General features: G+C 39.0%; 3 pseudogenes; 2 read left to right on the top strand and 1 right to left on the bottom strand.

Annotated features, from left to right (window-relative positions):
- Nucleotides 1-1591, bottom strand: part of LOC146477854 (uncharacterized) — a 2405-nt pseudogene extending 814 nt beyond the window's left edge.
- A 1495-nt stretch (nt 1592-3086) lies between these two features.
- Nucleotides 3087-5333, top strand: LOC146477853 (uncharacterized; annotated as a pseudogene).
- Nucleotides 5334-7957: 2624 nt separating this feature from the next.
- Nucleotides 7958-10428, top strand: LOC146477852 (C-X-C chemokine receptor type 1-like; annotated as a pseudogene).
- Nucleotides 10429-14687: the final 4259 nt, after the last annotated feature.

Here is a 14687-nt window from a genome sequence, read left to right as displayed (position 1 = left end):
ATGAAGCGGCTCTCCAGGCCGCTGGCCCTCTAGGCCACACTGGCGTAAACTCATAGTCTAAAGTCACGGCTCTCCAGACCGCTGGCTCCTAAGGCCACGCTAGCATAGCTAATATTTTAACAAAATTATGTGATGGCTCTCCCGTCCGCCCCAGTATAAGTGGTGGGGACTCATGTTAAACTCGTGTTAAACAGCTCCCCAGGCTGCTGGCTCTCCGGGCCACACTGGCATAAGCTCATATTTTATCAAAATCATGAAGCGGCTCCCCAGGCCGCTGGCTCTCCGGGCCACACTGGCATAAACTCATATTTAACAAAATCATGAAGCGGCTCTCCAGGCCGCTGGCCCTCTAGGCCACACTGGCGTAAACTCATAGTCTAAAGTCACGGCTCTCCAGACCGCTGGCTCCTAAGGCCACGCTAGCATAGCTAATATTTTAACAAAATTATGTGACGGCTCTCCCGGCCGCAGGTAGCGCAGGCCACCGTACACTCATACTCTAATAGAACTATGATACATCTCTACAGACCGCGGGCTCTCCTGGCCACACTGGCATGAAACGCATACCGAGCAGAACTATGCAACGGCTCCCCGGGCCACAATGGGATAAACAAATATTTTAATCACAGAACTAAGCCACGGCGCCCCGGGCCGCAAGACATTTTGAATGCTTGCAGCAGTCAGTTTAAGTCCCCAAAGGGTACGCCAAATAGGCCGCCGCATAATTGAAACAAAACAAATAGAAACACCGAAAAACAAAAACGCCTAACAGAAAAGGAGGCAATTAACTAAGCAAATGAGCGGCTATACAAAAGGGGCGCGAAAACAACGCGAAAAAGAAAGGAGGTGATAGCGGCAAACTCCCATAGGTGCACAATTAGCAAGCTAATGAAACAAATAAACCGCAAACGTGCGAAAAATCCTTTGTCTAAGGAACATTGCATGCATAACAACTAAATAAACAGCCCCAAACAAAAAGGGATATGGAAACGAAAAACAAAAGCTAAGGAACATGATAATGAACCAAGAGACAATGAGACGCAAACTAGCCAAAAAACAAAATACATGCAGAAAACGGCTACACTCCGCAAGACGACAAAAACTAAAGGATGCAAAAGCGGTACGAAATAATAAAGAAACTGGGGAAGGAGAAAGACCCAAACACACGGAACTGAAACCTACAGAGGCGAAACCTACCCAACACAAAGTAAAATTGACAACGTGACGACGAAAATTACCTCGGGTTCAGCAGGAGCGGGAACGTCTAAAGGCTCCACAACTGGTGCAGGAGCTGCTGGATTCGGGGCTGCTGGCGCAGCAGCAGGCGGCGGAGGCAAAACCGGTTCTTCGTGGTCAGCCATAGCAAAACGAAGCTGGTGGTGGTTGTTCAGCTCGAAGAAACTTAAACGCCACTTTCACCGAACTCCGTAGAACTGGCCAGGAAGCGGCTAAAACCGAGCTATTTGAAGCGAGGGCCGCAAGGAATCATGCGCGGCAGTACACTGGCCCGGCAGGACGGAATTTAACTGATTTAAATCTTCCCGTGCTACGGGCTAATTATGTATGCAGTGAGAATAGTGGTGCCATTAGTAGTTGTTACATCTGACCCTAAGTAAACACGATATACTAAGTGTATTTTCCATTGGTAAAATAGCTGGAGGCGGGTTTTGATTTTCCTGGGTAATTAAGTAACGTTTGAAAAACGAGCAGGAGCTGCGCCTCGTGGTTTTAAACCCGATAAAACACGTGCTGCAAGTTTTTTGAACGCCTTCAAAAACATTTCCTGGAAAAGCGTGTGTCAATAGAGTTCATAACAATTATGCTATGTGAACGTTTAACAATTGGTTCATGCGTCAGCGTGCGTTCATCGAGATATGAAGCACGCGGGAAGCTTGAATAGCACGAAAGAGTTGCTCGAGGCGTAGCCGAGAGCAACTCCAACTTCTTGAGTGCTCCAAACTTCCCGCGTGCTTCATATCTCGATGAAAGCACAGCTGACTCATGAACCAATTGTTTTATAACATTTTCAACACGGTAGTTTAACCCGTTGATTCTAGGTTGACCAGAGGTTTACCAAGGATTCATCCAATGTGCAAAGTGGTAAAAACAACCCCATGTTCAGTAAAAATACACAACTTACAGGGTAAAAAAAGCAATACTTCTTTGGTCTAAAATAGTGAAGGTTTCTAATTATCGAATAGAATACACTGGTTGCCATTTGAAAATTTTCCAAAAAACAAACTTGAAAATAATTTATGATCCTCGCGTTACGAAGGAAGAATTCAGTTTCCGCTCGAGAGGACATGTGCTTGTTTACGCAATATTTACGCAGTTGTCACGTTTTATCAATGAAACTAGAAAGAAAATAGACAACTAAGCTTTGCTAAATGAAAAATTTATTCAGGTAAGTCTTTGTTTTAAGATGCAAAGGCGTACAATTTTTAATCTGAGACGATAACGCGCAAGCAATTTGAAGGAACTGCAACTCCATTCATGAAGTGGATTTGTCGAACCGTCGGGGCACAGTTCTTAAAAATTTCGCAAAATACTGTTAGGAATACGAAGAATAGGTGAATTAGAGAAGTATTTAAGTATAAATTCACAATCGAACCTGGAATATCTTGTGAATTGGATTCTCACAAGTACTCGAACAATACCAAGAAAGTCCGTGGCTTAAATAGTGACCTGAGATGTCCGCTTACTCGTCAGCTGGATAAAACGACAATTTCTCCCAGAAGTACAATTTCTTCGCCGTTAATTATCGGATTTCCACTGTTGAAACTGTCGAGTATTCCTTAGCGGTTTTTCTTTCAGTTTATCGTTTCGAAATGGTGTGTTTTTCCTCTGAGAAAGCCAGATTGGCTTAGAAACGCGGGGGGTTATCACCCCTAAAGATAAGTGACCAAGTTGCTCTACTATTTTTTAAATAATAATAATAATAATAATAATAATAATAATAATAATAATAATAATAATAATAATAATAATAATAATAATAATAATAATAATAAGGCAGGAGGCCCCTCTGGGGTTGACGCAAATGGTTTCAGAAGAATCCTCGCCTGTAAGTCCTTTAAACAGTCATCTTTGAGGCTATGTGAGGCAATCGCAACCATGACAAGGACTCTATGTACACAATACATCGACCCTACGACCATAGAGCCCCTGGTGGCTAGCCGCCTGATTCCACTGGATAAAGGCGAAGGCGCTGTCAGACCTATAGGAGTCGGAGAGGTAATTAGGAGAATCTGTGGAAAGTGCGTAATGATAATGGCCAAAAAGGATGTTGTCGAGGCTAGCGGCTCACTTCAGCTGTGTGCCGGACAAAAATCTGGAAGCGAAGCGGCAATACACGCTATGCATGCTGTATTTGAAGCAGATGACACGGATGCTGTACTTCTCATTGATGCTTCTAAAGCATTCAACGCCCTTAACAGAGCAGCTGCACTGCATAACATCCGCGTTCTATGCCCTATAATCGCAGCCTACGCCATTAATACCTACAGACAGCCAGCTCGGCTATTTATCACTGGCGGTAAAGAGATCGTGTCAGCAGAAGGAACAACACAGGGTGATCCCCTTGCTATGGGTCTGTATGCCTTGAGCATTCAGCCCCTAATTACAAGCCTACAAGTAGCGTCCAGTGTGAAGCAATGCTGGTTTGCAGATGATGCCAGTGGAGCGGGCTCTACAACAGAAATTAAGAAGTGGTGGGATGTCCTTAGCACCCTTGGTCCAGATTTTGGGTACTTTCCAAACGACAAGAAATGCTGGATTATCGCAAAACCAGCCAAGGAAGAAAGTATCAGAGAAGCCTTCAAGGAACCGTCTATTAATGTTACAGTGCAAGGGCAGAAACATCTCGGGGCGGTGATAGGTTCCCGAGGGTATTAAGAGGAATATGTCAGCGAAAAGGTGTCCAATTGGGTCAATGAAGTAGCGACGTTAGCAGAATTTTCTCTATCTCAACCACAAGCGTGCTACGCAGCCTACACCTTTGGCTTGAAACATCGGTGGACGTTTTTTTTAAGAACTCTCCCCGACATTCAGGATCTACTAGAGCCACTAGAGAATGCAATATCTCAGGTGCTCATTCCTGCGATTCCTGAGCGTAAGTGTAATCAGCTAGATAGGACCATTCTAGCGCTGCCAGTCCGCCTAGGTGGTCTTGGTTTTGGAAACCCATGCCTTGAAGCAAGCCGCGAGTTCGCTTCCTCAGTCGAAGTAACAACACCCATCATTGAACAAATCGTATCTCAGTCACATGAGCTACCAGAAGATTCCCTCGTAAAATCAGCACAACAGGCAGTAACAAGGGAAAGATCAAAGGAACTCGTAGACAGAACAGAGCGTATTAAGGAGATGGCACCATGTAAGACTAAGCGAGCACTGAATCTGGCGGCGGAAAAAGGATCATCGGCGTGGCTTACAGTCCTCCCTCTTAAAGATCTGGGTTTTAACCTCAATAAAAGGCAGTTCCGCGACGCTGTTAAACTACGCTATGACTGGCCAATAGATGACATCCCTTCCACATGTGCATGTGGGGAAGTTTTTACAGTTGACCACTCCATGATCTGTAAACTAGGAGGTTTCGTCATTCAGCGTCACAATGAGCTCAGAGATCTGGAGGCTGAACTCCTGAGTACAGTTTGCAGTGACGTTGAGACTGAGCCAGTACTCCTAGACATCTCTGGAGAACAGTTAAGTAGAGGATCCAACAAAGCACAAGATGCGAGATTGGATATCCATGCAAGTGGGTTCTGGGAGCAACGACGATCGGCATTCTTTGATGTAAGGGTTTGCCACCCCAATGCTGCATCGTATAAGGACCTGGAGCCGCAACAGATCTATCGTATGCATGAGAATGAGAAAAAGCGCCTGTACTCAAGGAGAGTTCTCGACATTGAGCATGGAACATTTACACCTTTGGTCTTCACTACAACCGGCGGAATGGGCAATGAATGCTTGAGATACCATAGTCGATTAGCGGAGCTGATTGCTATCAAGAAAGGGGAGCAATATGCTAAAACCATGTCATGGATCAGGAGCCGAATTTCATTAGCACTGTTAAGATCTGCACTCGTCTGTCTTAGAGGTTCTAGGACACTACGAAGAATTCAACGTGACATCAAGAACGCGGACATTGACATTGAAACTGTTGAAGGGGCCATTTGAGAGATGCGTATTTTGTTTATTTATTTATTTATTTATTTTTTTCTTTTTATCAAGTAGACCGATTTTAAAATGCCGAATTTAATTTTTTTTAAAAACTTCATGACATTTGTTCTTTTTTTTCTTTTTCTTTACAAAAACATTGTTGCTTAAAAATATTATCTTTTCTTAATCGAAAAGAAATGTGAATAGGTTTTTAATAGCCCTTTTTTTATATACTTTTAACTTGTAAATAGCAATTTGTGTGGAATATTTTAATAAAGAATTATTATTATTTATAATAATAATAATAATAATAATAATATTAAAATATTCCACACAAATTGCTATTTACAAGTTAAAAGTATATAAAAAAAGAGCTATTAAAAAACCTATTCACATTTCTTTTCGATTAAAAAAAAGATAATATTTTTAAGCAACAATGTTTTTGTAAAGAAAAAGAAAAAAAGAACAAATGTCATGAAGTTTTTTTTAAAAAAAATCAAATTCGGCATTTTAAAATCGGTCTACTTGATAAAAAGAAAAAAATAATAAATAAATAATAATAATAATAATAATAATAATAATAATAATAATAATAATAATAATCTCAAAATAAAATAAAAGAAAGAAAGAAAGAAGTGTAACAGAACCTCTCGTTAAAGTTTGGCTTTTTCTTTAACTTTCCAGATGAAATTTACATATCGCCTTGCCTAACAGCAACTAAAACTGTCAACGACCGAATTTAAAAAAAAAATTCTAAAATGTAAATTTAATTGTTTTTCACAAGACCATGTAAACGATAGAAAATTGTCTTTTCACAAGACCATGTAAACGGTACAAGAAAGTAACATAAGCGAAAGGATCAAACCTTGGACCCTTCGCCAGCCACTTATTGGGTCGAAAAACATAATATATGCCACTGACTCGTGCAGACTATTGTCCAAAAGAAATAATTTCAAATGACATGATATACTGTCCAGTTGTTAAATATGAAGAAAAAATTGTGCTGGACATGATGCGGATAGATAGATGGATACTTTATTGTAAACACCATTGCAACCATAAGCTGAATTACGGGATATTTACCAATTCTAACAATAACAAAGAGAGAAAATAAGAAAATTATATACATCTTATGGACATGGCTAAAAATATAATAACAAAGAGGAAATGAGAAAATATCTACATCTTATAGACATGGCTAAAAATAAAACTGTTCTTTAAACACTCGGTCTTACATAGGGGGAGAGTGAAATCACTTTTGCGTCTCACTGCATACTTACAACTCTTCCTTTGAGGGAGGAGGCTATGGAGACTGTGGGTGGGGTTACAGACGATCTGATCAAACAGATCGATTGAAATCTTTTCTCTCCTCTCATGAAGTTTCGGTAGGCCAACTGTTTCTAGTGCTACACTATATGACAGGTCAGGATAGATGATTCTGAATGCCCTTCTTTGGATCCGTTCCAAATCTACACTAATGTAGTTTGGTAGAGAACGATGGAATACAGGACTTGCGTATTCCAGGACGGGCCTAATACAAGTCACATAGAACTGCACCAGTTCACTTGGTGCCACTCCGGATCTCTCGAGTTGACGTAAAAAATAGAGACGAGAGGAACATTTTCTAATTAGTTCAGAGCTGTGCATGTTCCACTTTAAATCGTGGCTAATGGTCACGCCTAGCAATTTGGCACTGGTGACTAATTCAAGGGTTTGCCATTTAGGACAAGGGGTTCAAAATCGTGGTTGCTATTGGAGAATCCAATTCGAAGTTCTTTGCACTTGGCTTCATTCAGTTGCAACCCATCGAGGTTCGCTTGTCTCGAAAGGTCATCCACAGCTTCTTGGAGTTTGCTCTCACAACCCTTTGTAACTATTTCGGAACAAGATGTATCATCCACGTATTTCCACATGTCAACTGGTGTGTCAAATTTCGAACTTAGCAGTTTACAAATAAAGACTCCTCACTCCACAAGCGTGTATGTACGTGAACAAAAGGAATTGAATTTAGTTTAGCCGTAGCCTATTGTTGACTATGTTGGATAGCAAATCGAGCAAAAAATATCCCCAGAGCACGATGGTCGGAATCAGACCAACTTTCCGGTCGTCAGTTCAAAATTCGGGCCTCCAGTCTACAGATACGCTTAAAAAAAAGCAGAATGACCTTATCGCTAATTTTATACAAAAAGAGGAACTTCCTCTGTTCCCAAAGGACTCTTTGTTCACTTATGTCCAGAAATGCAGGCGATGGCGAGTTGGGCAATTTTGGCGAAATCTTGCCACAGTCATAACAGTGATGAATTTGGCAAGATTTCGCCAAATTCCCAAATAAATGCAAATAAGCTAAACACATGGAAGCCTGCCATGTTGGTGGATTTGACGATTTTGGCGAATGTGACAAATTTGGCAAAATTTTGTCAAAGTGCCAAATGCATGCAAATTAACTAAACACATGGAGGCCAGCCATTGACGAAATCTTGCCACATATTCGTCGAATTCGCTACTTTGTTGGTACCCTTGTCTTGAGCTCATTCGCCTTAATTTTGGTCTTTGACGAAATATCGTCAAATTCGCCATTTTCGTCATTGCCTGCATTTCTGGAGATATCTCTCTTTGTTAGTGTGTTTCAACAAAAGTAATTTTAGCAAATATATGCATATAGCTTTCACTTCCCCATCACGCAAACGTTAAATTTATACAGTTGTCACAATGTTAGATCCTTATAATGAAACTTATTTATTACTTGTAATCCAAGAAACACATTAAATATTATCCAAGAACTCTAATTCAAATACCCAAGACTTAAAATTCAACCATTCTTTTTGTTTCAGTTAAAGGAATTTTTGAAAATATATGCGGGCTTTTACATTCCACGTCATGCAGGAGTTAAATTAATACAGTTGAGGAACGGAAGAAAAAACAGTTGTCCGGCAATATTCGATTCCTTCTGATGAAACTTACTTAACACTTTCAATTCAAGAAAAAAAAAACATTAAATATTATCAAAGAACTCTCGTTTCAATATATTTAACACTTAAAATCCGACTATCCTCACACTTATGAACTTCCTCCACAGCTTATGAGCAGGCTTAGACTCAGTCTCTGACAGCAATATGTTAAACGAAGAATTAATTAAACGATTAAGCCAAACATTGACAATATCGATTCCTCACCGTGAGGAAAACCGCCACGGCCACTTTGTAGCCGGTATACTCCGATACTCAGCACAAAGTAAAGTTACTTGTGTATCGACCAACTGGTGACACATAACTGAGCAGCATTATTCGAGAGAAGAATCCAACAGATCTCTCGTCTTCTAAGAGCACACAATCATGTCTGAAAACTTAAGCTCGACATTTCCGTACAACAGCTCATCCTCAACAGATGGACTTCCCAACAGTACTGACGAACATTGTATTCTCGCCGACTCCAATGCAGAAAAGGTACTCATGGTTCTTGCCTATTTCATCATTCTCCTAGTATCTCTGGTTGGAAATTCTCTTGTAATTCTGGTGTTTTACAAGAATAAGCAGCTGCGAAGATCGATCAATTATTATGTTCTCAACATGGCCGTGTCCGATCTCTTCACTCCCTTGACAATCATGCCGGTCCATATTGTACATATTATTTTAGGTTCCCCTGCCTTTATGGTCGATACTCCTTTGGTGCTTGGGAACATCTTATGCAAGATTTGCTACTTTCTCCCTGATGTTTCTTTGATGGTCTCCATCCAAAGCCTTCTGTTGATTTCAATTGACAGGTTCATAGCTGTTGTCTTCCCATTGCAGATAAAACTAATCTCGTCCAAAGTGCGTTTTATCTGCATTTCTTGTACCTGGATTGTGGCCATTGCTGTTCATGCACCTTACTTTTACACTTTCAAACTGATACCCGATGGAAGTTCATATAAATGCTTGAAGCGCTGGGGTGCTAACCATGATAAAATCCATTCGAGATACGTGACGGCAGTATTCATTACCTTCTACTTAGTACCAATTTTTGTGTTAGTCGTCTTGTACTGCACAATAGCTTGGTCTTTAAAACGGCGGCACAAACGAAGGAAAAGTATGTGCCAAGCTATAGATCCGGTTCACATCAAGTATCAATCAGGTTATCAGTAGCCATATTAACTGCTTATGCCTTTTGTATAGCTCCACATTCCGTCTACGTGTTTATTAGAACTTTCATGTGGCATTGGCGGGTTCCATCTATTTGCGCATTTAAAACCGTTATTCCGTTTGTTTCACGCTTCATGGTGTTTTCGTGGAGTGCCATCAATCCATGCATCTGTTTCACATTTAGTAAGAACTACCAAAACGGTCTTAAAGGAATAATTACTGCCCGATTTGGTGCCCCTAATCTTCGAACGACGACAGGAACTACGACGCTTAGGAAACGTGCTACTAGTTCAGGCACTGAGCGTATCTGTCTAAGGGTCATTGAGAAGGAAGAAGAAGAAGATGAAAAACAAGACAAACAAAAGGAAGGGCAAGAGGAACTACGACAGGAAGGGGAAGAAGATTATCAAGAAATTACTGAAGTAAGGACAGAGCGACGATCTGACGAAGAAGCAGTACTGAAGAAGGAATGGGAGGAGGAATGTCAGATATAGGAAGTGGAAGACGAATGATAACAAGGAATAATGATCATGTCAAGGAACTTACTAATATGTCATATGGAGTCCTACTGACACTGATAGCCGGATGTTTTTAAGACTTTTTTTTCGAAAAAGGTCGACAATTTTTTTCCATTACGGAGGTTATTGCGTACGAAATATTTATTTCTATTTATTTCTAAGTCGCTGCTGACAAATGTTGTTGTGCTAGATTGAAATATTATGTACGATGTGATACTGGCAAAGTGCATCTCGAGTTGTTTTAATTTTCTACGAACGAATTAGCGTTGGTTATGAGGGTTTCGGGTATTTTGTAAGAACCAAACGAACTGTGGTCGTTGTAGCCAAGGGAAAAAGAAATCCCGTAATTTGTTTTTGAGATAAAGGAAATGAAAAATATAGCAAGGTTCCTCTTCGATGACGTTTTAACTGAGTGTCAGTGGTGCAATTGCAACATTCTGTTTTTTCGTAAAATATTGACAGAGCTGTTCTCAGCATTCGCTGGCCTTTATTTTAGAACATGGATATTGTAACTAGCATGATTTTTGTTGTTTTCTTACTTTACAAATGAGAAGATGAGTTGCTCACGAGCATATACTTTTGTTACACTTTCACAGTTAACATGAAATTGCCTGATTTAGGTTAGCGAGTTAGTAACTGTTTTTCTTCGCTGACTTCAGATAAATTACTGTTCAAATGACTTTGAACAGTAAGTCCTCAGTTGTCTTAAGTAGAATAAAAAAAAGCTGAGGTACGATTATTCGATTGCTATTAATGAAAATATATATGTCCTTGATATTTTATGATTACCAGTTCTTTTTTTTTTTTTTGTTCGGTCTCGTCGCAATTTCTGCGCGGTTAAAGAGGGAAAAACGTACAAACGAAAACGCTTGCTGCACAGGCTACCGGACTTCTTATTCCATGCATGTTTTCGGGTTGCCCAAAAACTTTCCTTCAAGCTAGCTTTTCAACTATCTTTACAAACAAGTTGGTTTTCAGAAAGATATAGTTCTTAGTATTCCACAAGAATAGGACAGGGAATAAATGTGAATACCTGAGGGAAAAAACTGTTGAGTGAAATTCTTCCTAGTACAATTCGCCCTGCGTTCTTGACTTGCTGAATACAATTTATAGAATATACAATATCTATGTTATTCGCAAGTTGAAGTCCGAGTTTAAAAAAAATTACCAGTTCCTCCTCCAAAAAGTTCTGTTTCCTCGCGAGACGGGGAAATCTTCCTTTCGGCAGGTTCTTTAATTTGAGAGGTTGTATTCACTTCGGAAACAGCCATATCATGGGTCATATACCGATAAAAATACCATAGCATAATACGAAGTAAGCATTTTTTTTTCCCGAATTACACGAGTCAATCGCCCGCGGCGACTTCCTCTAAGGAACTAATTTTTTTTTAATTTTTGAGCAGACGCTCTGAAACGTTGTAACTTCAATTTTGTCTGAAATTGAACAGAAGGACGGAGAAACCAACTGACAATAGTGCAATTGATTGTTTGTTTACTGATTACGATTGCTTGGAATTCTATTTCTATCAATTTTTGAGCTACGGCGCTTTAAACCATTGTTGAGAAACCGTTGTTTTATGAGATTTTACTAATCAGAACAGTTGGGAAAACTTTCAGTGATTGACCACTTTCGCAGCACTTGCCTTGGTAAGCTGCAAGGTATTCTATTTAATTTTTAGCTTTTTAGTTGTACAAAACAAATGGCCTAAAGCCACGGACATTTGAACCGGCGAAGTGATAGGAAAGGTGTACAAAAGTGTATGTATCAAACGTCGATTTAAATGAGCATTTGCAGAAGCGTGATGTAGGGGCTTTTTGCAAAGGCTACCTTTCTGATCTAACAACAGTCTTTTACAGTCGTAAAAACTTTAGGCAACATTTTTATTTGAACTTATTTGTAGCTAGACATATGTAAATTTTGAACAAATTTCTCAGTAACTGTCACTCGACAGTCAGTGAAGGCGTCCTGCTGATCAGTGCTTTGCCGTTCGGTACAAAAAAATAAATAAAGAAATAAAATAATAATAATAATAATAATAATAATAATAATTATAATAATAATACTAATAATAATAATAATAATAATAATAATAATAATAATAATAATAATAATAATAATAATAATAATAATAATAAGATCAAATAAAAAAATATATCGTAGTTTTCAGTGTTCGATTTACTACGGTAGAATTATGTCAGCTAAATGAGACCGCTTTACTTTACACCAGATTGCCCATAGAGTTTGTGGATTAATATTTTGTACTTATTCTTTTATTGTAACAGGTATGTTTGTTTTCGTTGCGCCCGCCGCGACTTGTTGGATCGCAAGTGGATTCCAACTTTTCTGTCTCTCATTTTTTTATTAGAAGAAAAAAGGTTACTGTTGTTAGTTTTATCGTTGTTGCTGTTGTTGTTGTTGTTACTTTTACCAGACAAGGCTCAGAGAAATTTGCTGGGTTTAAGACTAAGTCCATAAAGCACTTGGCCCCTCTAACACACGAGGTAGGAGTGCGGTGGATCAGAGCCAATGGCGGCGACTCCACGTATGAAACTTTACCAACCAAGTATCCACTGGGCGTATTAACAGAGTTGAACAGAGTTAAACCGCGTTTTATGCAGCATGGTAGTGCATTTGGGCGAGGGATACAGGTGGTGATTTGTTGCTTTCTGGGAGGGGAGAAATTGAAAGTTTATAGCAGATGTCCAAGTTGGAATTTTACTGATCATATCTCACTACCGGTTCTGACGGTGCATATTGCACTCTTAGGGAAAGCAGCTTTGAGAAAGTTAAAATAGAAAAGAAACACAAGACAGTGACACTCCCGAGCTATTGAAACTTAATGGCGCCGCTATCGTTTAGGAAACGTGATCATCAGTGTACAGAAAGAAACTGCTAATTTATCATTATCGTTTAATGGTTTGTAATAAACGTGCGATAATCATATCAATATTTGAAAACACATAAGACAAGACAAGGAGACCTAATAAAATGCATGGGGAGACATTAACTATCAAGTTCTGGCTAAAAATTGAATATTTATTGAACAAAAGGCTCAAGGCACGTTGACTTATCTGATGTTCATTCTGTTAATTATAGAAAAAATATATATACTCCAAGAACTAAATACGCAAACTACAAAGACAGGAAATTAGAATATGTTAACTCAATAATCAAAACGTGTGAGGTAACAATGCTTTTTAAACACGGTAAACGGGCTGTGCATTAATTTTACTTTAAAAATATTGGGTTGCAGTCGTAATGTGAGCTGTCGGAGACAAATTCAGTTATCCTTTGAAGAATTCATCTAATCCTAAGTGTTTGTAAACGTCCCAATCCTCGTATTGCCACCAATTTCCGTGGTAGTCGCAAAATTGACAGATCAGAATATAACATTCTTACCAATTTTGTGTTTTTAAAGAAAACCACAGCACGATCAAAACCGTTTTTATGAACAAGCTTGGTTTCGCCTTCTACTGATGGCCGGGAAGTTGGACGAAATCCGACAATTGTGTCCCTGAGATATTTTTGCAGTATTTGCTATCGTATGTAGTCAACAATTGGCTACGGTTGAACTAAATTCAATTCCATTTATTCACAAACATGTACAGAAAAAATAAATGAATAAAATAAAATAAAACAATCACCTGAGGAAACAAATGTGTAGACGGGTTTTTCATACGGGCTAGCAACTTAAGTTATTCAGCGTTGGGCCTCTTATATTTAACCTAAGTTTGGAATACATTACAGCACAATTTGTTTGCGTGTTTTCAACGATTCAAAGACTCAGACGCGAGAAAAATATACTCTCATTTTATTTCAAATTCATGTTATTTCTTTTGAGAAAATATTCTGTAGGATTCAGTGGCATATAGTATCCTGATGTTTTCTCGACCCACCAAATGGCTTCGCCAACGCGCGCTGATAGAGACGAAGGCGTTCTACATTCGCTTGTGTTACTCCATTTCATTCGTTTACATGGCCTTATTACAAAAGCAACTTAAAATTAATGGCTGGAATTCAGCAGGTCGTTGACAGTTTTATGTGACAGCCTCGCTGCTAGCAGTTTTTTTTAGGCAATATGTAAATTTCATCTGTTAAGTTTAATCATTAAGAAACGGGCAAACTTTAACCTGAAAAGTGCACATCTGATTGTGGTTTTCTTACTTCACACATTCTGGAAAACAGTTGTCATAAGTTGGTTCTAAACAAATTACTCTGTTTTTCATCAACAATTGTTTTCGCCATTTTTATTCCTACAACAAAATTTACTACGTAATGTTTATAAATATGTTTTATTTCACGTGTTCAACTGAAAGAAATTAACAACGAAGATCAACGGTAAAAATATGATGTTTCGGCGTCTTCATAAAACAAAGAGCACCATGTCAACTCTTGGATACCATTCGCTTCAAACTCCTCAAATGTTTCTTAATTTAGTTTAAAATTTATATCAAGGAGGTCTTCCGTGACATTTTAATGTTCCTCCGTTATCTTGGGGAGTTGAGTGTATTTGCTATTATACCTACGTAGTCAAACCCCTAAAATGTCTCCCTTTCGGTCATGCAGAACGCACAATTACCGCAGACTGAAGTCTAAAAGAGAAAAAGGAAATCGACTTTAAAAGAGACCTCTGCGGATTTACACAGTTGTACAGAGATAATTTAATGTCTTATGGATGCTGAATTTTAAACCGAGCTTAAAATGTTTCCGTTTTTGGTCAAAATCCGGCGCCTCCAGTCTACAAATCCTCTTAGAAAAACCACGGAAAATGACCTTATTACTTGTTTTCATACAAGTAGATAAACTTCCTCAATGTCCTCTAAGAAATTTTTATTACTCTTTTTCGGCAAAGAACACGGAACACAGTCAGTGTCGGATTTACTGGTTCAACTT

This window comes from Pavona decussata, unplaced genomic scaffold (genome assembly GCF_977016875.1).
Source record: "Pavona decussata unplaced genomic scaffold, jaPavDecu1.1 SCAFFOLD_68, whole genome shotgun sequence".
Classification (NCBI taxonomy): Eukaryota; Metazoa; Cnidaria; class Anthozoa; order Scleractinia; family Agariciidae; genus Pavona; species Pavona decussata.
The sequence above is the reverse complement of the archived record's forward strand: the minus strand, read 5'-3'. Positions and strand labels throughout refer to the sequence as shown.